The sequence below is a fragment of the Saccostrea cucullata genome, unplaced genomic scaffold (genome assembly GCF_032062105.1).
Source record: "Saccostrea cucullata isolate Sc308-1 unplaced genomic scaffold, CSIRO_AGI_Scuc_v1 ctg7805, whole genome shotgun sequence".
Taxonomy (NCBI): Eukaryota; Metazoa; Mollusca; class Bivalvia; order Ostreida; family Ostreidae; genus Saccostrea; species Saccostrea cuccullata.
The window spans coordinates 1,031-28,153 of record NW_026926681.1 but is presented as its reverse complement, the minus strand read 5'-3'; the positions used below and the strand labels follow the sequence as shown (position 1 = coordinate 28,153).

General features: G+C 35.8%; 1 long non-coding RNA gene across 1 annotated transcript; it reads left to right on the top strand.

Annotated features, from left to right (window-relative positions):
• The first annotated feature begins 2,308 nt into the window (after nucleotides 1-2,308).
• Nucleotides 2,309-15,168, top strand: LOC134272386 (uncharacterized). The gene is made up of 3 exons (XR_009993177.1): nucleotides 2,309-2,408; nucleotides 10,188-10,423; nucleotides 15,114-15,168. It is a non-coding gene; the product is annotated as an uncharacterized LOC134272386 (long non-coding RNA).
• The last annotated feature ends 11,955 nt before the right edge of the window (nucleotides 15,169-27,123 follow it).

The window sequence follows — 27,123 nt, the reverse complement described above, 5'->3', positions numbered from 1 at the left end:
TTATTTTTTTGGACTGGGATGAAACCCCCTGTTAGAACTACCGCATATAATATCAAAAGCACTTTATATAATGATAGATATACATAATATAATGACATATCTACATCATATAATGAGAGAAGTACTGCATATAATGGAAGTTGTACACGATATAATGTAAAACCTACTTCCTATAATTAAACTAGTACCGCATATAATTAAAATAGTACCGCATATAATAAAGGAAACACTGCATATAATGTTTAATCCTCATATAAGACAGTCTTGGCGTTCCATAGTGACCGAATAGGTTTAATTTGTCATCATTATTCAATGAAATGACTTTATGTATGGAGAGGAGATAAACTATTCCTTCCTCCCGGCTGTCTTAGGGTGGAGTGAATTATTATGGGTGTTTGGCGCCAAGCATGCGTATTTGGTTCAAAACTAGTAAAAAAAACACAACACTTCTCACACTAAAATATCAACCAATCATACACCTTCAAGCCGCACCCATTCTGACACAAACACCTTTGACCTTTCACTCTCTCAAACCAACCAATAGGCATTTAACCCCATGAATATCAATGAATGACTGAGCACATTGTAAATTCCAGAGGACTGTAATTTACTATGCCGTATAGGTGAAGATGATTATGATGATGGTAATGAAATGATTAGTATATTAGGTCACAAATCAATAATACATTATATATATATAGTATTTATTATAATATTAATTTATTCACCCTGTGACATTAATAAATTAAATCACTAATATATACATTTGTGGTATCTTTCCACTATATAAACACACAGAGAGATAATGTCTTCAATTCTGTATGAAGTTTGTCGGAGGTCAAAGGTCAATACATGACCGAATCACACGGCGGAATAATATCTACCGTTACTTATAAATATAAAATAAAATGACTTGCTTTTCATGTATACATAAAGATGAACAAAATAAGCAATTGAAATAATTGTTTTATTTACAACGTGAACAAATACTTCATACATTTTTGGCGATCGATTTAACCTGTGTACCTAGAGAATATACCGATAGAATCTAATGTTAGCCTTTGTTTACACGTTGTACATGTATGTCATTTTTGTCAACTGCACAGTCTCTAACTTTTTAGTGTATCCTTATTTTTGTTAGACCTTAAGTTAAATCTTCATGATATAGGCCAAAACTATATTTTTTTCAAAAAATTCTACTCACGATAAATATGTAAATCTATTGGAAAATATCAAAGCATTACAATCACGCCACGAACAGCTGAGAAACACCTCGATCTGCGCTGTCGTGCTTCAATGTAAACTGTCGACGGACAGTGTCTCCGTGTTAACATAATAAATGTACCTTTAGTTACTGAAATCGTAGATTAAACGTTTTTGATCAAAATTAATACTTGATTGCAAATTAACTGGCTTGGACAAGTGTCTCAATCCATCGGATCCATCCAGGCGACCGAAATTCCTCCAACTTTTCATCATCAATTCTCGGACGTGTTTCCTGTGTCTTTTCTGCATTTATGATCATTTTTCACAAATAAATATATTCCCAGACAAAAATCTATTCACTATTACTGATCACAAGTAGCCTTTAACAAAATATTCCCTTCGAAATAGCATGACGAATTCGAAGCGTAACCGCCGTTCAAGCCGATTTACACCCTGCGTACTTTGACGGAAATCTACGGGCGATCGGTTAGTGCAACATTTATATCCGAATATATTTAATTTAATATTTAATTGTCCATCTCAAATGTATATATAAGTAATAAATAACAAGTTTATAAACTTCAATGGGAATTGAAGTGGGTCGGTACGTGATCAAATCTTCTGAGAAGGCCTTCGGCCTTCACAGGATTTGATCGCGTGACCGACCCACTTCAATTCCCATTGAAGTTTATAAACTAGATTTTTATTTCTTAATTGAAAAAATGGACCCATGCATCCCTTATACATACTATCATGATGAATTTTGTGATTTTATTTTGAAACATAACTTTAATTTAATCGCATTTCTGTGTAAAATCCCAAATTTGAAATGTTTTATTCATACATGCTGCTATGGGATACAGCCACAATAAGAAAATAAAAAGAGCAAAAAATGCTGGCATTTACACGGGGTTGCTTTTATTATTTCTGACTTAAGAGTTAAATCAGAGTCATGAATTTTAAGAAATAGTGTTAGCTCTGCTAATGTTATACCCACTTACAAACTATGACCAGGGCTTGACCAGTAGCCTGGATCCTGGTATACTTCCCGTCATGCCTCTACGGATAACGAAAAACAGGGTATAATCGACGGACATCCAGCGCACGCGTATTATATCATGTTGTGGGAGACATGCTTTATAATCCTGTAGCAGGGCATTCTATCAAACAGACAGACCACGGACGCTCTTGATAATAATTCGGTAAGACTTTAATTAAGGAAGGATTCTTATCTGATTTCGGACTAGATGAAATATTCAAAGTATATTGCTTATAATACGTCTAATACATTAAGCCGTGGAAATGGTAAACTGGGTTTGAGATAAAGCAAGGACTTTATTTTTGGCAGAATTGCAGCGTATGAAAATATGTTCTTTTCTGTTTCGCAAAATTACTATTGAACAATGAACTTACTAATAATTTTTACACAGTTAAAGACTTGAAGAATTTTTCAAAATTTGTAAAATTGATAATAAGGGACATTTTTTTTCTTAAATTTATAAAATGTATATGATTTTCCATTCAAACTACAGTTATGTTTTAACTTTTAAAGACTCCAATCTTGGTACGATCTCGAGTCAAAATCAATTAAAAAGAAGTATTCTATCTCTCTAAATAAACGATAAAAACTTTGTTTTTGTATCTTTATAAGGCTACTTTACTACTGTAATATGTGAAAATAAGAAAAGTTTTAATATAGGAAGCATAAAAAACAAATATATCCTTATAATATAAGGAAAATATAGAAAATTCGGATTAGCCAATATCAAGTTTTAGTTAAATTATTTATGTAAATATTGCTCAGATTGTAATTGGGATAATTTTAATGAAATTTGGCAACCAATATTAGACGCATTATAATCATTATTTCAGAATTTATTGGTTTTTTTTTTTCAAATATACCATGCTATTAAATTAAGTGTTAAAATCAAAATGTAATTTCACCTGTAATACATTTCTTTGTAGAAACACTGAACATTTCATATGTATAAATTTTGTAGATAGTAAGCTCCACAACAATTTTTAATGTCTTGTAAGATGTAGATAGATGTTATTGTCTATAGTTATATTTGTTGCATGCTTTTTAGGTCACCTGAGTAACTAAGGTGACCTATTGCTATCCGTTTTCGTCCGTCGTCCGTCGTGTGTTAACATTTGAAGATTTTCAGCTTCTTCTCTGAAACCATTGAACAAATTTCAACAAAATTTGATGCACAGCATCTATGGGTGAAGGGAAACAAAATTGTGAATTTTATGGTCCCCCCCCTGGGGCTTGAGGGGTGGGGCCAAAACCACCAAAATTACTGCAATCTTTAAAAATCTTCTTTACTCCTGGACATCAAGCCGGCAAACTGTTGGCATGAATGTAATAAACATGGAGTCCTCTACTTAAATTGTGAAATTCATGACCCCAGGGTCAGGGGTTCTTGTGCTAGGGTGGGGCTATATAAATTATATAGTGAAAATGCATTATTTCTTTGAAAATCTTCCTCTCTGCTTCTGGGTATTAAATAAAATAATTAAGTACATAGTTATGATGAGCAAGAGTGCTACTTCCAAAATTGTGAATTTTATGGCCCGGGGTCAGAGGTTCTTGTGTTAGGGTGGGGCTCTATTGATCATATTGTGAAAATGCATTAATTTTTGAAAATCTTCTTCTCTGCTCCTGGGTATTAAATAAACTTACTAAAAACATAGTTATGATGAGAAAGAGTGCTTCTTCCAAAATTGTGAATGTTATGGCCCCAGGGTCAGGGGTTCTTGTGTTAGGGCGGGGCTCTATAGATGATATAGTGAAAATGCATTTATTCTTTGAAAATCTTCTTCTCTGCTTCTGGGTATTAAGGGGAGACAGGACACATGTCACATGACTAAAAAGACATATCACGTCATAATCGGTGATGATATACATGTTACATAACGTTAAAATCAACAGTTCTTGTGTAATTTTATTCTAAATTCTAAAAAAAATTTTAAAACATTTAATTTTAGAAATATTTATTAATAAAATTCTTAAAGATCTTGCCATCATTTAGATATTGTGAAGTGGCCCAATCCACACATTTGTTTCTCTTTAACCTGCAGTCTGACGTCAGTGACGTCATAGACGTAGTGTTTGAATTCTCAGTGCAGCGAGATCAAGTACATACACCCGTCATGATCAGTTTTATTTCATAATAAACAGGTCACAGTCAATGTATCGTGATAAATTTCTGAAGCAGATTTTTTAAAGTTAATATTTTTTCGTGTTTAGTGGCCGAGATTCTCTCTATTTAGATAATTATGAATGTTTATATTTTCGTGTGACGTCACAATTGATTTCCCGCACTCGGAAAATACAAACATGAAGCGTTTTTATCATGCTTACGTCTAATTCAACGATGTCCTGTGCGATATTGAGCTAAGCTTCACCCTGTGATATTTACGCAGTAAATATTTACGATGAAGGACTGACATTCAATCGTAAATTTAGAAATATTTATTGACAGAATTTTTTCCAAATGAGGTTTTTGTCGTTGAAGCTGCCTTGAAGAATGCAGAAATTATCCCACCCAAATACTATATAAAATTAAAACAATTGCTTTCAGATAATTTAAACACTATGAATGTTATGAAATATTTGAGAATATAGTGTTATCTATCATATTTATCGTTTGTGCGTAAAAATTCGCATTATGGACTCCGTTATTGGCCCATAAACATGAAGTATCTAAACTCCATACAGACTCTAAATAGGGCGGTATTTGTGGGGCGATATCTTTTAATAAGTCAAGAAACCCCATGACAGGACCGTTTTAAAATGTTAAAGCTGACATGAATTCTTAAAAACGCAACATTTTCATCTATGTACGACTTGTTTCATACCAACTATAGCCGTATTCCGCCATATTTCTTTCAGATACATTGTCTCATTGTAACGATATATACCCCAAAGCGCTCGTTACACTTGAATGATTTTTTGGTTTGGGTATCGACTTGTGCACATCTCCGATGGTAAAGCATATGAGAACACATGAGGTGAAGACATTTCAAAACTACAATAAACTGCATGATCATCATATTTCTGAATAATTATTGATTTGAATCAAAAGAAAAAAATGCAAGTGTGGAAGAGAAATTTAGATGCACGAATATTTTTACAGTGCGCCAATTTATGCAGAATAAACTTGAAATAAATAGCAGTAAAATGTGCAAACACATTTTGAAATTATATCATTTAAATGGAACAAAACGACCAACGTCTTTGATTTGCAGCTCCTATGCAATTGATGCATATCGAGAAAACGCCTCGAACGCTGTAAACGTACCCATACCTGGTAATAGGTTACTGCATCGGTTCGAAGATGTGCACAAGTCAAGTGATATACACTCTGAATTCCATTTATTGAAATATGCATCACAAAAAAGAAATAAACTCCGTAAAAGCTCAATAGTAAACAGGTAAACACACTGTCATTACTCCGTACAGACTAGCAAGTCGATACACTTAGTCCGTGCTGATCAGAATTTGGTCAGGGAAAATATCACAAGTGGAATGAGAAGTTATTTGGTATTTGCGCGGCTGTTCAAGGGGGGGGGGGGGTATTATAACTGCTGTTCATAAGCTATAATTGTGAATTGTCTATCTACATGTAGTTCTAATATACATTCTCTACAAAGTCATGTGTATAGTCTGCAGTTGGTTTGCGTCGCAAAATTCATTTTTCAATTATAACTGATTATTTTAGTACAAATCTCAAATCTAAACCAAGTAATTTGATGTACGGTAATTATTTACTTCAAATCTTAAAAGCAATTAACCAGAATAGAATTTTTTTTTATGTGTACATCTATACGCTCTTTAACACACAAACACACGGAGAAAGGCCATCCCCTGTCCAGATTCACATTTAGGCATTTGATTTTTTTTAGGGGGGGGGGCGTTATTTAAATATTCTTGGAAGAAAGACATTTCTACCGAATTCAATTTTGAGATTTTTTTTTAAAATGTGTCACCCCGACCACAAAGTATGTGCATTTTGAGAAATGTAACTGTTTTATAATTATGCTGTTATAGAGAGTCTTTCGAGATTTCAGTATCCCTGCTTGATAGTCTAGCTATTTTTTTAAATATAAAAATAATTTCTGTAGGAATATTTGGGAGATAAGCTAGGGTAGGGATACTTGACACTGGTTGAATACGGATTTTTTTTAATTTACTATTTTGTATATTGAACTCTCTCTCTCTCTCTCTCTCTCTCTCTCTCTCTCTCTCTCTCTCTCTCTCACTCTCACTCTGTAACCATCCGTAAGGGCAATGATAGGTATAAGATCCTACGCATTTTGTGCTGTACCATTTATTTAGCCTTAGGACAGATCAAGGATTTTTTTCAGGCGGGATGTCGAAACTTCATAAATTCAATAATTTTAATTTGGACAAGAAGTTAATCCAAACGCCCAATATGAAAGGGAAACTAGAGATATTGTGAGCAATGAGCTCACTAAATGATACCCCCGCCTTCCCATATGGTTATAATGGCAAAGTCCATATTTTGCTGTTGTCGCTAAAATACGTGTCGGGTCAAAAAGTAAAATAGGAGGTGCACAATGGTAATATGTAATAAACCTAAGATTCTGTGGAAGTTTCATTAAATTTCACTAAGTGTTATAAGAAGATTTGCGGATAAGAGATGGGTACCCCAAAGCGTAACAGACAGACGGACGGACATAACGATTACTATATACCCTCCAACTTTTCAAGCGGGGGATATAATGAACGTGAAATATACATCACATGAATGGGAACATTGGGCACTTTCTCAAATACCTTCTCAAACGCATAGGCGTCGGAAGCAAATTGAAAGTGTAGGGGCTAAGTGCAATGAATTTTTTTTCATACATTCAAGAAAATCTGACAAGCTTAAAAAATAAAAAGGAAAATTAATGCCCTTTTCCAAAACGCGAAAATTCTATTTCGGGGGGTGGGGGGGGTGAGGGGGGGTAGATTCGCATTTAAAATTGTTCTCCAAACACCAACACTTTCCTTTTTTCTTTTAAACCTATGCTGCGACTTGTCTTTGGAAATTGGGGGGGGGGGGGGCTAAACCTACGCAGCAATGTTCAATGTTTATGCTACATGTAAGTATATATTTGTAAAAAAAAAAGCCCCCCCCCCGGTTCCGACGCCTATGCTCAAACGTACGTGTCGAACCTAGACCTAGACAACAGACAAGTGAATTTTTAAAAAGCTAATTCTAGGGAGTATGTGGAATTCTCACGGAGTGTTTTCTGTCTCTATATTTATATCTATATGCTTTTTCTAATAATCATTAATTAACTATGTCTAGAAATTTAATTCACATTAAATTATATTCTATTTTCATTATTATTGTACCACAGAATCAAACTCGTTTATTATACCCCTCGCAACAAGTTGCTTGAGGTATAATGTTTTTGACCCCTCAGTCAGTCTTTTTTTTTTTGGTCAGCGCAACTTCTCATAAACCACTGCACAGAGTTTTGTCAAACTTTGCAGATATTTATAGGAGACAATATGTGGATTAGCACATCACCAGGAAATTCCGAATTCTTTATTTTATCGGGAATTTCCGCACTGTTACATTTAGATTTTGGCCATATCTTGAATATAGAGATGAGCAGTTTGTCAGCGCAATTCCTCATAAACCGCTGCAAACAATTTCGTCAAACTTTGCAGATATTTAGGACACAATGTGTATAGATGTACATATTACAAGGAAACAGCACTTCGACTTTCGGGGGAGCGTGAGGTATGTGAACTTGCTCACTTTTTCTTCCAGGCATTGTGTATAAAATTATAAATCACTTTGAATAAAATTATATTAGGTCTAATAAAGCCAATACACAGTATTCATTTGATAATAATTAATCATAAATAAACCAATCTGTTTCAGACGTTTTTATTAAATTATTTTTATGAGAATGTTAATATGCATGTTTTACCCCCCCCCCCCCCCCATCACAGGAAAATATCTTTAAAAGGTGAATGATTCATAATAATGCATGCTTTATTACAGATTTAATGAAGTTAAACCATGTAATCATAAATTTTATATATAACATTTACATACAAGAGTAATGTTTATTTTTGAAAATATTACTTGCATTTTTTTCAATCAACCTCACTGAGCTTTCAACCTTTGATATTTTCCCTGACCAAATAAAATGATCGGCATGGACCACGTGTGTCCAAGCATCTTTTACTGTTGAGTTAGCAGTGGATTACATGACTTCTGAGATGCATTTTTGAATAAAAGTAAAATTGGATAATTCTTTCGACATGTGCACATCCCTGTAACGATAGCAGTATATTCAGGTAAATGTTTTATCACTGCGTTTGACGCGTTTTCTCGACTTGCATGGGTTTTTCCTGTACATGAATGTATTCCGTGTTAGTGTATTTTCTATATTGCAGCAAATGCATTCAAAAATAATTCAATTCTCGGTATAATTCTATTTTTTGTTGAATTCTTTCTTTTCAAACATGTATTTGGTCAGTTTATGGACTTCTAAAAACTATGCTATCGGAGATGTGTACATGTCGACAGCCAGGCTAGAAAATCACTCAAGTGAAACAGTTCTACAGGGCTATATATAGCAGGTACAGGTGGCCAAAAATCTTCGATTAAATATGGCGGAATCGAACAAATATGTCGGACAAAGGCGTACAGGAATGTAGTAAGTCGTACAAAGATGAAAACTGATGCCTTTTTAAGAGTTCATGTCAGCTTTAAGTACATATTAAATAAGTAATATAAAAAATACGAAAAAAATTCATTGACAGGAATTTTTTCAGCTAAAGGTCCTGTTCCTCCTTAAATAAAATAACTAAGTACATAGTTATGATAATCAAGAGTGCTTCTTCCAAAATTGTGAATTTTATGGCCCCAGGGTCAGGGGTTCTGGTGTTAGGGCGGGGCTATATTGATTATACTACTAGTATAGTGAAAATGCATTTATTCTTTAAAAAAAACTTCTTCCCTGCTTCTGGGTATTAAATAAACTAAGTACATAGTTATGATGAGAAAGAGTACTTCTTTCAAAATTGTGAATTTTATGGCCCCAGGGTCAGGGGTTCTGGTGTTAGGGCGGGGCTCTATTGATTATATAGTGAAAATGCATTTATTCTTTGAAAATCTTCTTCTCTGCTTCTGGGTATTGAATAAGCTAACTAAACACATAGTTATGATGAGCAAGAGTGTCTCTTCCAAAATTGTGAATTTTATGGCCCCAAGGTCAGGGGTTTTGGTATTGGGGCGGGGCTCTATTGATTATATAGTGAAAATGCATTATTCTTTGAAAATCTTTTTCTTTGCTCCTGGGTTTTATGCCAATGATCCAAATATATACATATTCAAGCTGCATCTAGCAAAATCTTTATCTTTTTATGCCCGCTGGGTCGGGGGGGGGGGTTTACATAGTATGAAAATAAATTAATGCTCTGAAATCTGCTCTTTAGTATTAATCAACCATTTTATAAAAATTTGCAAAATTTTGAAATATGTGGCCCCAGGGTCAGTTGTTCATTTGGGGTGAGGTGCACAACTGGTTATAAAGTGGAAGTGCATTTTCTCTTTATTACTCTTATCTACCTCTGGGTATTACGTAAATAGAGTAAGCAAGCTAGGTTAATAATTATGATAAGCAATGGTGCCTCTTTCAAAATTGTGAATTGTGAATTTCATGGCCAATTTTAATTGTTTGAAAGTTGTTACACGATACTCAGGTGACCTATAAGACCCGTGTGCCTCTTGTTATTTTATAACATTATATATCAAAAAAGAGGCAATAAAAAAAATGAATAAAAAATATTATTTCTGTCAATCTGGTAATATCATCTTATACTCGTACATGTTAGTATCATTTTTTTATGCAAAAAGAACATCTAATCTTTCAAAATAGAATTAGGCATGGTTGGCAACAGTATGCGAGATATTTTCCTTGTATTAAATTTATCCATGCAGAGAGAAAGCCTCCATACAGTCCTTTCACAGCAGCCAAGCGAATGTCGGTACAAGAAAAATGAAGCTGGCGTTTGTGTTCGTGGTGGTGTTGGCGCTTGCTCGCTCCTCGTCGGCTCAATACAGTACTTGGCAGAGCTACTATTCGGCCCTCTATATCAGAATAGGACAGATTAAAGCCAAAATCATCTCTCTCACAAGCAACGTTAACGCCTGTTCATGTGACATCGCACTAAAAGGTAAGACTCACACACTGTAAATACGTTCAAAGCAAACTAAAATCAGAACAGTATACAGTAATTCGCTCAAAGCAAACTAAAATCAGAACAGTTAACAGTAATACGCTCAGAGAAAACTGAAATCAGAACAGTATACACAGTAACACGCTCAAATCAACATAAAATCAGAACAGTAAACAGTAATACGCTCAGAGCAAACTAAAATCAGAACAGAATACACAGTAACACGCTTAAATCAACCTAAAATCAGAACAGTAAACAGTAATACGCTTAGAGCAAACTAAAATCAAAACAGTAAACAGTAATACGCTCAAATCAACCTAAAATCAGAACAGTAAACAGTAATACGCTCTGAGCTAACTAAAATTAGAACAGTATACACAGTAACATGCTCAAATCAACCTAAAATCAGAACAGTAAACAGTAATACGCTCAGTGCAAACTAAAAACAGAACAGTATACAGTAATTCGCTCAAAGCAAACTAAAATCATAACAGTATACAGTAATTCGCTCAAAGCAAACTAAAATCAGAACAGTATACACAGTAATACGCTCAGAGCAAACTAAAATCAGAACAGTATACACAGTAACACGCTCAAATCAACCTAAAATCAGAACAGTAAACAGTAATACGCTCAAAGCAAACTAAAATCAGAACAGTATACACAGTAATACGCTCGGAGCAAACTAAAATCAGAACAGTAAACAGTAATACGCTCAGAGCAAACTAAAATCAGAACAGTATACAGTAATTCGCTCAAAGCAAACTAAAATCAGAACAGTATACAGTAATTCGCTCAAAGCAAACTAAAATCAGAACAGTATACACAGTAATACGCTCAGAGCAAACTAAAATCAGAACAGTATACAGTGATACGCTTAAAGCAAACTAAAAAAGAAAAAAAAATAAATATTACTTTACAAAAGTGTTTTCTGCAGAACTAGAGGTTCGTTCGATAATCAATAAACATTTTACAGGCGATTAAAAATTTGACTTAAGTCTAAGTCTGTTTCATGATCCTGTGACCAGATGCAGTAAATCACATTGAAAACAACGGAAACGCTTCACATCCTTAAGACCATATAACCTCAGTTATAGTTAACACACCAGTTAATGGTAAACTGAACATCCTTAACGGATAATTGAGTATTTTTTACTCAATAAGAATATTTGTAAACAGTAAACAGTAATACGCTCAGAGCAAACTAAAATCAGAACAGAATACACAGTAACACGCTTAAATCAACCTAAAATCAGAACAGTAAACAGTAATACGCTCAGAGCAAACTAAAATCAAAACAGTATACAGTAATACGCTCAAATCAACCTAAAATCAGAACAGTAAACAGTAATACGCTCTGAGCTAACTAAAATTAGAACAGTATACACAGTAACATGCTCAAATCAACCTAAAATCAGAACAGTAAACAGTAATACGCTCAGTGCAAACTAAAAACAGAACAGTATACAGTAATTCGCTCAAAGCAAACTAAAATCAGAAGAGTATACAGTAATTCGCTCAAAGCAAACTAAAATCAGAACAGTATACACAGTAATACGCTCAGAGCAAACTAAAATCAGAACAGTATACACAGTAACACGCTCAAATCAACCTAAAATCAGAACAGTAAACAGTAATACGCTCAAAGCAAACTAAAATCAGAACAGTATACACAGTAATACGCTCAGAGCAAACTAAAATCAGAACAGTAAACAGTAATACGCTCAGAGCAAACTAAAATCAGAACAGTATACAGTAATTCGCTCAAAGCAAACTAAAATCAGAACAGTATACAGTAATTCGCTCAAAGCAAACTAAAATCAGAACAGTATACACAGTAATACGCTCAGAGCAAACTAAAATCAGAACAGTATACAGTGATACGCTTAAAGCAAACTAAAAAAGAAAAAAAAATAAATATTACTTTACAAAAGTGTTTTCTGCAGAACTAGAGGTTCGTTCGATAATCAATAAACATTTTACAGGCGATTAAAAATTTGACTTAAGTCTAAGTCTGTTTCATGATCCTGTGACCAGATGCAGTAAATCACATTGAAAACAACGGAAACGCTTCACATCCTTAAGACCATATAACCTCAGTTATAGTTAGCACACCAGTTAATGGTAAACTGAACATCCTTAACGGATAATTGAGTATTTTTTACTCAATAAGAATATTTGTAAACATGTAACTTTTGTGGATAAAAATACAATTTTTATTCCCACGTAATCGAAGAGTAGGATGTATATAGTTTTTTTTTTGACTGTCCGTCCATCTGTATGTAAGTATGTATGTATGTATGTATGTATGTATGTATGTATGTATGTATGTATGTATGTAAGTATGTATGTATGTATGTATTTCATGTGTTTGTCCGCAAAAATTTAACGTAAGTCACGATTTTTTTAGTGGATGCAAAATAAAGATTCGAGTAAGCACGATTTGTAAACACTCAAGAGGACAAAAAACACAAAAATACACAGCAATCATATACAAAACACAAAAATACACAGCAATCATATACAAAACACAAAAATACACAGCAATCATATACAAAACACAAAAATACACAGCAATCATATACAAAACACAAAAATACTCAGCAATCATATACAAAACATAAAAATACACAGCAATCATACAAAACACAAAAATACACAGCAATCATACAAAACACAAAAATACACAGCAATCATATACAAAACACAAAAATACACAGCAATCATATACAAAACACAAAGATACACAGCAATCATACAAAACACAAAAATGCATAGCAATCATACATATACAAAACACAAAAATACACAGCAATCATATACAAAACACAAAAATACACAGCAATCATATACAAAACACAAAAATACACAGCAATCATATACAAAACACAAAATACACAGCAATCATATACAAAACACAAAAATACACAGCAATCACATACAAAACACAAAAATACACAGCAATCATATACAAAACACAAAAATACACAGCAATCATACAAAACACAAAAATACACAGCAATCATATACAAAACACAAAAATACACAGCAATCATACAAAACACAAAAATACACAGCAATCATATACAAAAAACAAAAAAAACACAGCAATCATATACAAAACACAAAAATACACAGCAATCATACAAAACACAAAAATATACAGCAATCATATACAAAACACAAAAATACACAGCAATCATATACAAAACACAAAAACACACAGCAATCATATACAAAACACAAAAAATATACAGCAATCATACAAAATACAAACATACACAGCAATCATACAAAACACAAAATACACAGTAATCATATACAAAACACAAAAATACACAGCCATCATATACAAAAAACAAAAAAACACAGCAATCATATACAAAACACAAAAATACACAGCAATCATACAAAACACAAAAATACACAGTAATCATATACAAAACACAAAAATACACAGCAATCATATACAAAACTCAAAAATACACAGCAATCCTTTACAAAACACAAAAATACACAGCAATCATATACAAAACACAAGAATACATAGCAATCATATACCAAACTAAAACAAATAAATAAAAGATATACTAGATATTGAGTCTGGTCGAAACAGAGATCATAAGTAATTTGAATTATATCTCCCTTGCATCAGGTTGCCATATCTGACATCAACTGTAACTACAAAAAATTACAAGAGACAACGCTCCATGATATGCACGTTTAATTTTCTCTTATGATGACGTCAATTTGTGAACTGAATAATTCTGATTGCATGAAGAGATTAAAGAAAATGTTAATTACCTTTCTAGAAGCATAATAACATGTATTATACAATTATTTAATGCCTGAGCAGTCAATAGACCAGAATATTTTTCCCGAGGTGCAGGGAACAGCTCAGTGTGTTCAATAGAACACACTGAGCTGTTCCCTGCACCGAGGGAAAAATTTTCTGTTCTATTGACTGTTAAGGCATTAAATAATTGTTTTATTACCTAATTTTATTTTCCGTATTAAGTGTTCACAATATTGTATATTCAGTACAGAAGGTTCCCGTACCATATTGTAAATATATACCTAGATATGGTGCATCTTTAATAGTAGTTAAAGATTGATTGAATAGACTATTGTTTACATTCCTCTCGAAAATTTTTCACTCATATGGAACCACCACTTGCCGGTGGAGAGGGACCTTTTTCGTGCCAGCAGTGCACCTACTGCGACGCGGGACCTCGGTTGATAGGTCTCACCCAAAGGACCGGTCATTGTATTAATTAAAAGTAACTCTCATTAAATAAAATATCCGACCATTGAAATCACACAATTTTTAAAACCAATGTCGAAAGATCGAATAAGATGATTGTTTACCATGTCTGTGCAGTGTTACAAACAACTAAATTTGAAACCCGGATCGTTTTTTTTCCGAAATACGTTACCGGTCAATAGAACGTGCAGTCTATTGACCGGGCAATAGATCGCAGTCTACTGACCGGGCAATAGATCGCCAGTCAGTAGATCGGTTTGAAAAGATAAGAAAAACTGAAAACACATACAGAATAGACGAAAATATTAAATCTATAATAAAACAACAAAATTCACTGATTAGGTAATAAAAGTAAATATCTAATTAATGATACTTTTGAGATGTATGTGAACACATGTATAATATCATTTTACATATATTCAGGTGAAAAGGGAGATTTAGGTGACACGGGGCCGACTGGTCCCAACGGACCTGCAGGGCCAAAGGGAGATAAGGGTGAACCCTCCACAGACAAAGGAGACCCCGGGGCACCGGGGTCAGTTGGTGCTGAAGGCCCAGCCACACTAGGATCGCTGGGGCAGAAAGGTATACCTGGCGATACTGGACCTAAAGGACTTCAGGGAAGTAAGGGAGGTAAAGGAACCAAGGGAGACGTTGGCTACCCAGGCCTTAAAGGAAGCAAGGGCACGAAGGGGGCTAAAGGATCTAAAGGCGTCACGGGGAATGCAGGCGAGACTGGTCCAACAGGGGATAAAGGGGACGCTGGTGGCACAGGGGACAAAGGAAGTCAGGGCTCTAAAGGGGACAAGGGAGAAGTGGGCGCTCCTGGAGAGAAGGGGGAAATTGGATTTGTATTGTAGATACTGTCGTGGAGAAGGGAGACTATAGATTTGAAAGACAGTTCTCAGGCACTTCTATCCTCCAATCCTTCAGCATCGAGTGATAAAGATTTTTTTGTCCATTCTGTTTAAAAATGAGCAAAGACTTTCATTGCATTCTACATGTATGTGAAAATCTCGATGGATCTCATTTGAACTTGGGGAGAATAAAATGCCCGATATTAAATCTAACAATGTAAAAGTGTGTGAAATTAAATAAATATTTAAAGCTGTTTCCTTCCTTTATTTGGTATTATATCATGTTCTACCTGCCAACATTTGTTTATGCTAAAGCCTTTTGATTTACTGCGTCACAACTTTCACCGTTTACAATTTACTGGTATTAAAGTATTTTCACAATTTACTGCATATTGAACTCATTTTTTTGGATGCTGAGGTGGGATTTATGTACTTACATGTAGTATCTAAATTTAAATTTACAAATAAGTAATGCATTTATAAACTAGGAGACTTATTGTTCACAGAACAATAAGAGGTCTTTCCACCTTCTTTGAATTTCAATTTCATTTAATATTTATCTCTTTAAAATTAAATTTCATCAAAATAAAAAAAAAATAGGAATGGCTTAAAAGAAGAAAAAAAATAAAAAAATTTTGAGGTGACCTTGACCTTTGACTTTCAAGTAATATTAAAGGTCAAAGGTCAAGGGTCACATTGCAATTATGACTTAAAGATTTAAAGTTACAAGGTTTTATGGTAAGCACAAAAGCATTAAAGGGCAGTAACTCATTCAAGAAGTCACCAATCCTTTCGCACTTGAACATAAAAGTTGTGCCTAAAATCCCTTAAGACATTAGTGAAGGTTTCATGTCTCTGCGGTTTACGGTTTCAGAGAAGTAGCAATAACGGGTCATTTTCAAAAAAAGTCCATTTTTTGAATGACATATTTTTGAAAAATGAAAGTGGTTTTCCTATGATTTTTCAACTTTATTTGAATAATACAGTAATAAACTACTAAAATCCACTGCATTGCATAAAAGAAAATATTTCTTTTAAAAAATATTGACATTTTATCTTAGTCATTTAAACTTTAATGTCCTTCCTGTTACTTTCATAAAAAGAGCTGTAAAACTCTATTTCAAAATTTTCATCAAATAATCTATTGTATATCGTTAAAAAGGGGAAAAAAATATAATTGAATGCCGAGATGTCTGACATTCATCTAATATATGAGCGTTTAAAAGCATGTCAAACTACCATATACCAAATAGAAGCAAAATCTACGGGTTTCTCTTCATGAAAAGCCTTATTGCAGAGTGTTTATATGCTATAGTTGAAAAAAACATTCTTGTACATTATTTTTATGATTAGAATAAACAATTACAGAAAGTTATTTAAACATGTGCTCTGCCAAAGCAATTTAAACTAGGAAAATATACTGGTAACAGTAAGGACTCGGGTAACAGGAAGGACAAAACAGTAACAGGATGGACCAAACAGTGTAACAGGATGGACAATGAAATCTACATTTTAAATAAAAATTGACTTTTTTAAACTTTATTGGTTAAGAAAAGAGAAAGAAATGTAGAATAAAAACATAATTTTGTCAAATCTGGCAAATTCAAGACAATAAAAGACATTTATGTCCATCCTGTTACAAAATTTAATGGTAAAGTGCTATTAAAATATTTATCACTTCAATTTTTGTTTATTTAAGGTACTCTATGCTGTTGCAAAACTAAGAATTTTTCATAATTTTAAGAAAAACAAATGATAAAACTTCAATAGATATATAAATACCAGGATAATTTGTCCCTCCTGTTACAATTTCTGTCCATTCTGTTACAAGAGTGCATGTTTAAGTTATAATGGTACTATTTGAAGCACAAACAAATTTCAATATGATTTATAAAGTTTTTTAACATGTGTTATTAAACTTATATTACTTAGAAAAATAAAAGTAATTGTTTTTATTGTTAAAACTCAAGTCCAGTTTTCCTTACTGTTACCATATTAATGGTAACAGGAATGACAGTAACAGGATGGACGTTTCTCATATAAATTACCAGTTAGTTAGTATAACGTACTCTTTTTGCATCATTGAGACACTGAAACCATTTCTTTGTAATTTAGTTAATCTAATTGTTCTAGCAGAATAAACAATTTAAAGAGTACTTGCATAATATGAAGGTAACAGATAGCACGTATTTTAATTATACTCTACCAATAAGACAAACTTATCGACCTTTGAACCCTTTCTTTACTCACTTTCAAATCATGGCGCTCATAAACTTGAGACAACAGAAAATGATGATATAATGTGGATCATGAAAACAGTTCCTAGGAAAGTGAGATAACTTTTATTTTAACATTTTCTTTTTGGTAGGAGGAATGACATAAACTTGTAGGACATGTCACTTCCTGAATGTTAAATGCACAATACTCGTATTTAGTGGGCGGCATAAGTAAAACAATCATATTAAATTAATCTGTAAAAGAATTCAATTAATATGAGGTGCAAAATTTGTACATATCTTCACAGGGTAATATTTTCCCCATCATTGAACTAAGCACGTTATAAAATTTTTGTTGAAGTGACATGGTTTTACTGTTAAATTTTACTCGGAATGCATAGAATATTTTTTATAAAACACCTGGGAGATGATCATAAAATAACTTATAAGCTGTATGACCATGTATATTAACCAACGGGGAAAAAAATTTCACTCTTAAGAATGTTTTTCCTATTATTCTGATCAAAAGACAAAAAAGTGGACTTTTTTTGAAAATGACCCTAACAATGTTTTTCGCACAAAGGGCAATAACTTTTAAAAGGGTTAATCTTAGGGGACAAGAATGAAATCTTTGAAACAGTTTTAAGAGTACATATTAATGATGCATAGACATTAAGCATGCGTTGAAAGACAAAAGATATATAAAAAGAGCTAATTTTCTCATTTTTGGAATGACTTTGACCTTTGACTTTTACATGAATTTTAAGGTCAAAGATCAATGAATCTTATGCAGTTGGTCCCATGTCTCTACGACTTGTCGTTTTGAAAATTTTTAATTATTTGTAAAATTCAAAAAGTTTCAGGGGCAATAACTCATTGAAGGGGTCACCGAATGCTTTCGCAATGAATAGATTGAAGAGTCCCCTTAATTACTTGAAGACATTGGTGAACGTTTCATACCGCTACGGTTTACGGTTCTGAGGAGTAGCGATAACAAGCATTTCTTGCAAAAGGGACAATTACTTCGAAAGGGGTCAAGGTTCATTTTCGCAGGGTGAACTGCAACAATCTTTTACAGAGTACATTCTTATGGACTATAAATCTTTTCCATAAATCTTCAAACAAAAAACATGCGGCAGAAAAATAATTAAAAAAAACTAGGAGACAAGTTGTTCACAGAACAATAAGAGGTCTTTCCACCTTTTTAAATTTCTTATAATTTTATATTTTACCTTTGAAATTTAATTTTAAGGGAAATGACTTGAAAGAAAGTGAAAAAAAAAAATTATGACCTTGACCTTTGACCTTGAAAAAAATTTCAAGGTCAAAAGGCAAGGGTCACATTACAATTAACCCCATGTCTCTTCGACTTATACTTTTGAAGTTATAAGGTTTAATAGTAAGTGCTTATGTGTTAAAGGGCAATAACTCATATAAGGGGTCATCAAATTCTTACGCAATGATACAATGAAGTTGTGTCTTAAGACGCTTCAAACATTAGTGCAGGTTTCGTGCCTCTACAGTTTACGGTTTTGGAGGAGTAGCGATAACAAAGTTTTTCGCACAAGGGGCAATAACTTTTGAGAGGGTCAATCTTCGGAGACAAGAATGAAATATTTAAAATAGTTTTGAGAGTACATATTGAACATGCAAAGACATAAAGTATATGTTGAAAGACAAAAGAGATATAAAAAGAGCTTAATTTCTCATTTTTGGAATGACCTTGACCTTTGACCTTGACAAAATATTCAAGGTCAAAGGTCAAGGGTCACAATGCAATTGACCCCTTGGATCTACCATTTATAGTTTTCAAGATATAAGGTTTCATATTAAGTATAAAGAAGTTAAAGGGCAATAACTCATATAAGGGGTCATCAGATTCTTTTGCACTCATACAGTGAAGTTAGGCCTAAAGACCCTTAAGACATTAGTGAAGGTTTGTCTCTACGGTCTACAGTTTCGGAGGAGTAGTGAAGTGAAGGTATATGCTATGGTATTCACAATTTTGAAAGAGGCTGGCACCATTGCTAATCATAACTATGGACTTAGCAATTGCTTTGTTTGGATCATTAGCCTCCTTAATAACCATACCCAGGGTAGGGTAACAAAAAAATGCATATCAACTAATCAGAAATATTCAGCAATAATCAAAAGTCCCCTACCACACATGAACCCCTGACCCTTGGTCAACACATTGCGCAATTTTTTATCAAAAATGTTTGATTAATACCAATGAGCAGATTTCAAACCATTCATTTTCAGTATATAATCAATATAGCCCCGCCCTAGTTCATCCCCTGACCCTGGGGCCATGAAATTCACAATTTTGGTAGAAGAACCCTTGCACATCATGTTAACTATATAGGTAGTTTGATCTGCTTGATGTACCCAGGAGTAGAGAAGAAGATTTCAAAGAATTAATTTTAGTGGTTTTGGCCCCACACCTCAGGCCCCAGGGGGCAGGGATAATGAAATTCACAATTTATGTTCCCCTTTATCAATAGATGCTTTGTGCCAAATTTGGTTGAAATTAGTTCAGTGGTTGCAGAGAAGAAGTTGAAAATGTTCAAATGTTAACGCACAACGAACAACGACAGACGAAAACGGATAGCAATAGGTCACATGAGTTTACTCAGGTGATCTAAAAATATAACAAAAACACTCAACTTTACAGTCCACACAGAAAAGCTTCTCGAACACTCACAAACATTCAGGCCTAATGCACACAGCTATTTTACACGACCACACAGGTCATACAATTTCTCAAGGAAGGACACTTCTTCTCACTTCTACGGCCTGCTATGAACTCACTTACACGTCGACACTTTTGTTCAAACCGGTCTGACAGTCGTGGCCAGCTATCCTTAACGACTATGCGATGAAAATGAATTTATGGTAAGCCATAACCAACATAATGACAATTAATGAAAATTGTGACAATGCATTATTTCTTTAAAAATCTTCTTCTCTGCTCCTGGGTATTAAATTAACTGAATATGTACATAGTTATGATAAGGAAGAATGCCTCTTCCAAAATTGTGAATTTTAGGGCCCCAGGATAAGGGGTTCTGGTGTTAGGATTGGGCTCTATTGATTATATAGAAAAATGCAGAAATTCTTTGAAAATCGTCTTCTCTGCTCCTGGGTATTCAACAAACTAAGTATACTGTTATGATGAGCAAGAATGCCTTTTCCAAAATTGTGAATTTTATGACCCGAGGGTCAGGGTTTCTAGTTAAATAGTGAAAATACATTAATTCTTTGAAAATTTTCTCTACTCCAGGGTATTAAATAAACTGACTGAGTACATAGTTATGATGAGCAAGAATGCCTTTTCCAAAATTGTGAATTTCATGGCTCCAGGGTCAGGGGTCCTGGTCTTAGGATGGGTCTCTATTGTTAATATAGTGAAAATACATTAAATCTTTGATAATTTTCTTCTTTGCTCTTGGGTATTAAGCAGATGATGATAAGCGAGGGCCATTTTTCCTGAATTTCAAGGACCTTGGGTCAGGGGTACCACAGAGCGGGGGTTCTACTCATATGCTGAAAAATCTTCTTGGCATTAATCAAACATTTTTTATAAGCAAGGATGCCTTTTCCAAAATTGTGAAATGTGTGAACCAAGGGTCAGGGGTTTATGTGTGGTAGTGGCACTGATGCTCGTTTTCCTTACGTTTGAAGTGCTGGTGTTCTGAACTTGACACAAGCTTCATTTTATTAAACATTTTTTTTTAGTTAACAACAAATTAATAACGCCCGTGACATCTTTCATAGTTTCTAATCACTGTATTTTGTTCATAAGAATTTTTTTTTCATATTTTGCACTCCATTGACATGATCATAGATTGACCTGAACCACGTGTTCGAAGCAAAATGTCAACATGTATTAGGCGTAAATGTTGCTATTCATTCAACGACTGGTCATTTGCTCATGTAAGATCCTCTATGCGCATTAAGGTCAGACGACACGTTCCTCAAAAATATATAATTTTTCCTAAGAATTTGTCATTGAAGTATAGGTACTTAAACAAGTTACCTCACAAAAAATTAGGGTACCTTTAATACCAGGCATTTGGCCAAGATACCATAGGGTCATATTTCTTGTATAACCCTTATGGGTAATCTTCTAAAAGGCCTATAACACAATTTTTGGTGTACCTATATTTAAAAACATTTTGAAAACAATGTAGAAATCAGAAAAGAATGACAAATATGAAAAGTTTTTGATATAATACCAAGAGATCTAAAACATATATATGAGTGTCGTATCTGTGCGACTGTCCCTTGGTACGACTTACTGTCTGTATTACGTCAAATGGCGGGATACTGCTAGTCGCACTCTCTCTCTTCTACACCTGGATGCCGAGCAGACCGGACGTGTCCGGGACAGCAGCAGAGCAGGGAGTCGATCCGGGCCAGAACCCACTGTGTTTGTGTTTGTATATATTGTTGAATGTTAATAATTACTTGTAAAGAACACCCCCTATACGGTTACTTTACTGGCGCCCAATTCGCGGGGCCCGGAGATTCCCGTACTGCTGTCAGGTATTTTTTTCAGGCATCGGTTTTAGCCGCCATTTTTGGTGCTGCTAGGTACGTGAGTTCATTTTATATGTATTTTTTCTGAATCGACTTTCTGAATTGATTTGTAAATATTGTCTGTGATTTTACCTAATTTTTGCAACATTTTATTATGGATATGTCTGTAGAGGAGGCCGTGTCGGCTTTAGGCCTGGACACGCGCCCGGCGGGCATGCAGTCAGACTTGAACCCTCGTCCTCCGTATAGTGTGGCTGGTTATCCCAGGGAGGGGGTTATTCACCATATGTTTACAGCGGGAGCGAGCATTATGACTCCCGTCACACACCTTTTGCTCAGTCAATGTCAGGTCACATGGGAGGGGGGTTGCCCCTGGGGGGTCCCTCTACACTTATGCCCGGCCTGCATTCGGGCATCCCCTTTGGGGAGGGTAGTGTGTTACATGGTATGTCAAGGCCTTTAGGGCTCACCTGGAACCCTGTGTCTGTAAAAACCCAGTCCAGACTTGCAGACTTAAGTGTGCCTTTTCTCCTTGGGGATGATTTGCAAACCCGGAGCCCAATGCCACACACTACCTCTGTTCGAGACTTGGTGAATAATGGGGGTGGACATGCCCAACCCCCACTGCCCAATCACACTCGATCTGTGTGGTACCAAGGTGAGGATAATCAAACCTCACACCTACGTATGACAATGCCCAGTACATCACAGCATCATAGTGTCCCCATGTCATCGACTTGTAGTCCTGTCTATCTCGATACCCCAACCTGCCATTTTGGAAGGGAGGGGGAGAGGATGGCAAATGTACATGAAACAGCCCAGCTAGGACACTTTGTTACTCAGCACTCCCAGTTCTACAGGTCTTAACCATCGAAGGAAGTGAGGAAACTTGATTGTGGCCTAGATGTTCAGCCAGTTGATTACCAGACGGAAAATGTTGCTGCTGAGGAGGAGCTTAAAGCCCTCCAGATAAGGATAGAAAAACTAGAGGAGTTGATAAGGCAGAGGGAAGCTGCCCCCCCCCCTTCAGAAACATCAGAGGAGTGGTACCCCGTCATCCAGGTGGACGGGGCGGGACCGGAAGCCTGCTGTATGTTTCAGGTGTGGAGAGGTGGGGCACTTCCGTAGAGATTGCCCCACCAGAGCTGCAGGGAAAACCGTGGCTACTGACGGGCAAAGGGGTGGGACCAGTATTGGAGGACTCTCTGTAGAGTCGTTTCCTAGGTCGGATTCCAAGGAGCTGGGGATCGGTGTTCCCAGCTCCTGTGTGCGGCGCCGGCACAAGCGCCGCAGGCTCAAAGATCACTTTGGGATGCCATCAGCACCGGAGCTTTGCTTGGCTGAGTCGCTTGGACCAGCCATGGTTGGTGAGGAACCCCAAGACCTGGAGAGGATGGACCCATGTGGTGTTGATCTGATGTCGCCTGCAGGTATGGGTAATTCCTGGTCACGCGTGGCAGTGGGATTGAAGGAGCCCTCTATACCCACTGAGTGGTTATGTCGTTCTTTACGGTTGGCCTGTGCGTGCAAAGCATGGGGGTTATAGCTGTGGTGGATACTGGGGCTGAGGTCAGTGTGTTGTCAACCAGGGTGTATGACCAGCTGGAGCCCAAGCCCCCAATCCTGGAACATGTGACCATAAGACAGGCCGGAGAAAACACCGAGTTGGAAGGATTTATAGTGGGCCCTGTCACTCTGTTTATTGGTCAGCAAGAGCATGAAATGGAACTTCATGTTGCCCCACTACATGCTGGGCATGGATTTTCTCCATGCCCGGAAAGCCCAGATGGACTTGGGGCATGGAACCCTTACTCTGGGCGATGAGGCCATAACGGGGGAGTTCAGGAGGTCTGGTGGTAATCCAGAGGAAGGAGTGACCTTGACAGGAGGCCCACTAGTTGAGGCAGACAGGTGTTTGTCTGTTCCCCGTTCAGTGAGGGACTTTGGTAGTGTGGCGCCTCTGACCCGTCCCAGAAGTACACTAGGTATATCAGGCCCGGGAGTAGAGATGTTTGGAGAGTTCCTCTTGGATTCTGCCATAGAGGATATCGGTGTTGAACCCCTATCCCCAGGACCAGCCCAACAATTCAATAAGGCGGCCTATGGTCGTGTTTCTTGGGGATTATTGAGGTGTGGGCAGGGGCCCAAACCCAGAGGTAGAGGGCACCAAGGACCATGTTGCAGAAATGGGGACAGCCCCGTATGATTCAGACAGTCCCTGGTCGTCTGATGATTTGACACCAGAGGAGAAAAGTACATGTCGCTTGTACAGATCCAGGCGGAGGCGTGGGCGACGCCGGAGGGCAAGTTTTCCCTTCAGAGCCTGATGTTGTAATTGTTGTCAGTTTCTGAGTTTTGAGTGGGCCCGGTGACCTTGGCCCACTCGGTGAATGTTAAACAGGAGTTGTAGGAGGTTGTCTGGGAATTATCCCGGGCATGCCATTTAGTAGGAAATGTGATTAGGATTCATGTAAATCCTTGTGGCGGTTTTGTCTGGAGCTTGCTCCGGCACCTGTTATTCTTGGCCAGTTACCCCCGGAGGGTGTTTACAGCGCCCCCACGATGGAGATGGTTCCGGACCCTCTTTCCTTTGGTAGACTCCAGCCTTTCAAAGAAAACAGGGGGGAGTGTAGTATCTGTGCGACTGTCCCGTGGTACGACTTACTGTGTATTACGTCAGATGGCGGGATAGTCGCACTCTCTCTCTTCTACACCTGGATGCCGAGCAGACCGGACGTGTCTGAGACAGCAGCAGAGCAGGGAGTCGACCCGGGACAGAACCTACTGTGTTTGTATGTATTGTTGAATGTTAATAAATACTTTTAAAGCACACCCCCTATATGGTTACTTTATGAGGAACGTGTCGTCTGACCTTAATAACAATAGCCATATAAGGCAAACAAAGGTTTGTCAGTGTAAATGATATTTTTACCAGTGTATCGGTCGCTAGTGAGCTTTACTTTTCGCCATAAATTATGAAAAAGATAATTTATATTGTTGTTTTAGCCCCCCCCCCCCCATCCTTTAGCCACCCATTTCTTTTGAAAATCATAATAGTTTTTCAGAAAGGTATGGAAATCCCCCAAAACTCGAAGTGCTGAAATTCCCGGAAAAAATAAAGGAATCAGAATTTCCTGATAATATGCACATAAACACATTGTGTACTAAGTAAAGTTCTGCAAAACTTGACAAAATTCTGTGCCGTGGGTTATAAGGAGTTGCGCTGACAAACTGTTAATCTCTATATTCAAGATATGGCCAAAATATGCACATAAACACATTGTGTACTAAATAACTGCAAAACTTGACAAAATTCTGTGCCGTGGTTTATGAGGAGTTGCACTGACAAACTGTTAATCTCTATATTCAAGATATGGCCAAAATATGCACATAAACATATTGTATCCTAAATATCTGCAAAGTTTGACGCGGTTTATAAGGAGCTGCACTGCAAAAAAAAATAAATAAAAACAGAAACAAAAACAAACAAAAAAAACAAGACAGACGGACTGACTGACGGGTCAAAAACATTATACCTCCCACAACTTGTTGCGAGGGGTATCATAACAATAATGGGGGTGTATCTGATTCTTTCAGAATATTGGATTAAAATACTTTCCTTTTTTTGACGAATTTTAAGATATATTTTTCAGTTACGTACTATTTATGTGTCTGATCACATCCGGAGTAGAGTGCACGTTACATCTTTGTAAGTACCCCGAACATACCGGTAAAATCAGTACCCCTAACAGTCACGCTGGACACAAATCCGAAGGTTCACTACTCCGAAAGCCCACTAGTCCGAAAACCAAAAACACCCCGTAAGTTAAAACATTTAACACAGCGTCAAACTCTGTGTAATTGTTCAATATTGTACCTTAACAGGTTCCTGAAGTTTGTGGTTGAAAGTCTGACCACAAAATACTACAACTAAAATTATGAATAAAATTCGAAAATTCCCTCCTATTCTGAATATTCCCCACATTTCAACTCGTACTTTCTATTGTCGATGTGGACTAACTTATGGTAGGACGCTATGTGAGTGTGGCCGGGTTCGATTCTCGCGATTCCCTATTTTTAAGTCGTTAACGTAGGGGGAGTCCATAAAATAGATAATTACTTTTTCCTATGGGTCTTTCGAACGAGACCTTAAAAACCTAGGTCCGTTTTCACAAATAAAAAAAAAAGCAAAAAGGAAATATCCAAAATAAATGAAATCCCATGATCTGCATATGCCTCCGTAATTTGTAATATTCATTTTCAATGTATTCTAAATATGCAAAATGAACCGGCAACATTGATTAATTGTGGGTTGGATGTTAGAATCCAGTTCATATGTAAAATAATGAACTTGTTCTTCCATTAACATCAAGCACAATAATTAAGTTGTTATGGAAGTACCGCGCAGTATTAAAGGTACTTGGACACAGATTTGAAGTTAATTTTTTTCTGTATAATATCACGAATTATATATTTTAATACCATTTCACACAAAAATTAATTAAAAATCTTATTTCATTAAAAAGATATTAAAACTTTAAATTTTTTGGCGGGTTTGATTGACACTTTCTTGCACTTTCACAAATGTTAACTTTATTCTTTTATCCTTAAGAAAAATTGCAATCTTGTTGTGTATTATTGGGAAATATTAAAACTTAAATCCAGAAAAATAATTTTATTCAGAGTAGAAATGTTAGAAGGCAAAACTCCTTCACAAGTATCGTCATTCCGTTGTGTACAGAGTTTAGCAAATCGAACACACTCTCCTTCACATGTATCGTCATTCCGTTGTGTACAGAGTTTAGCAAATCGAACACA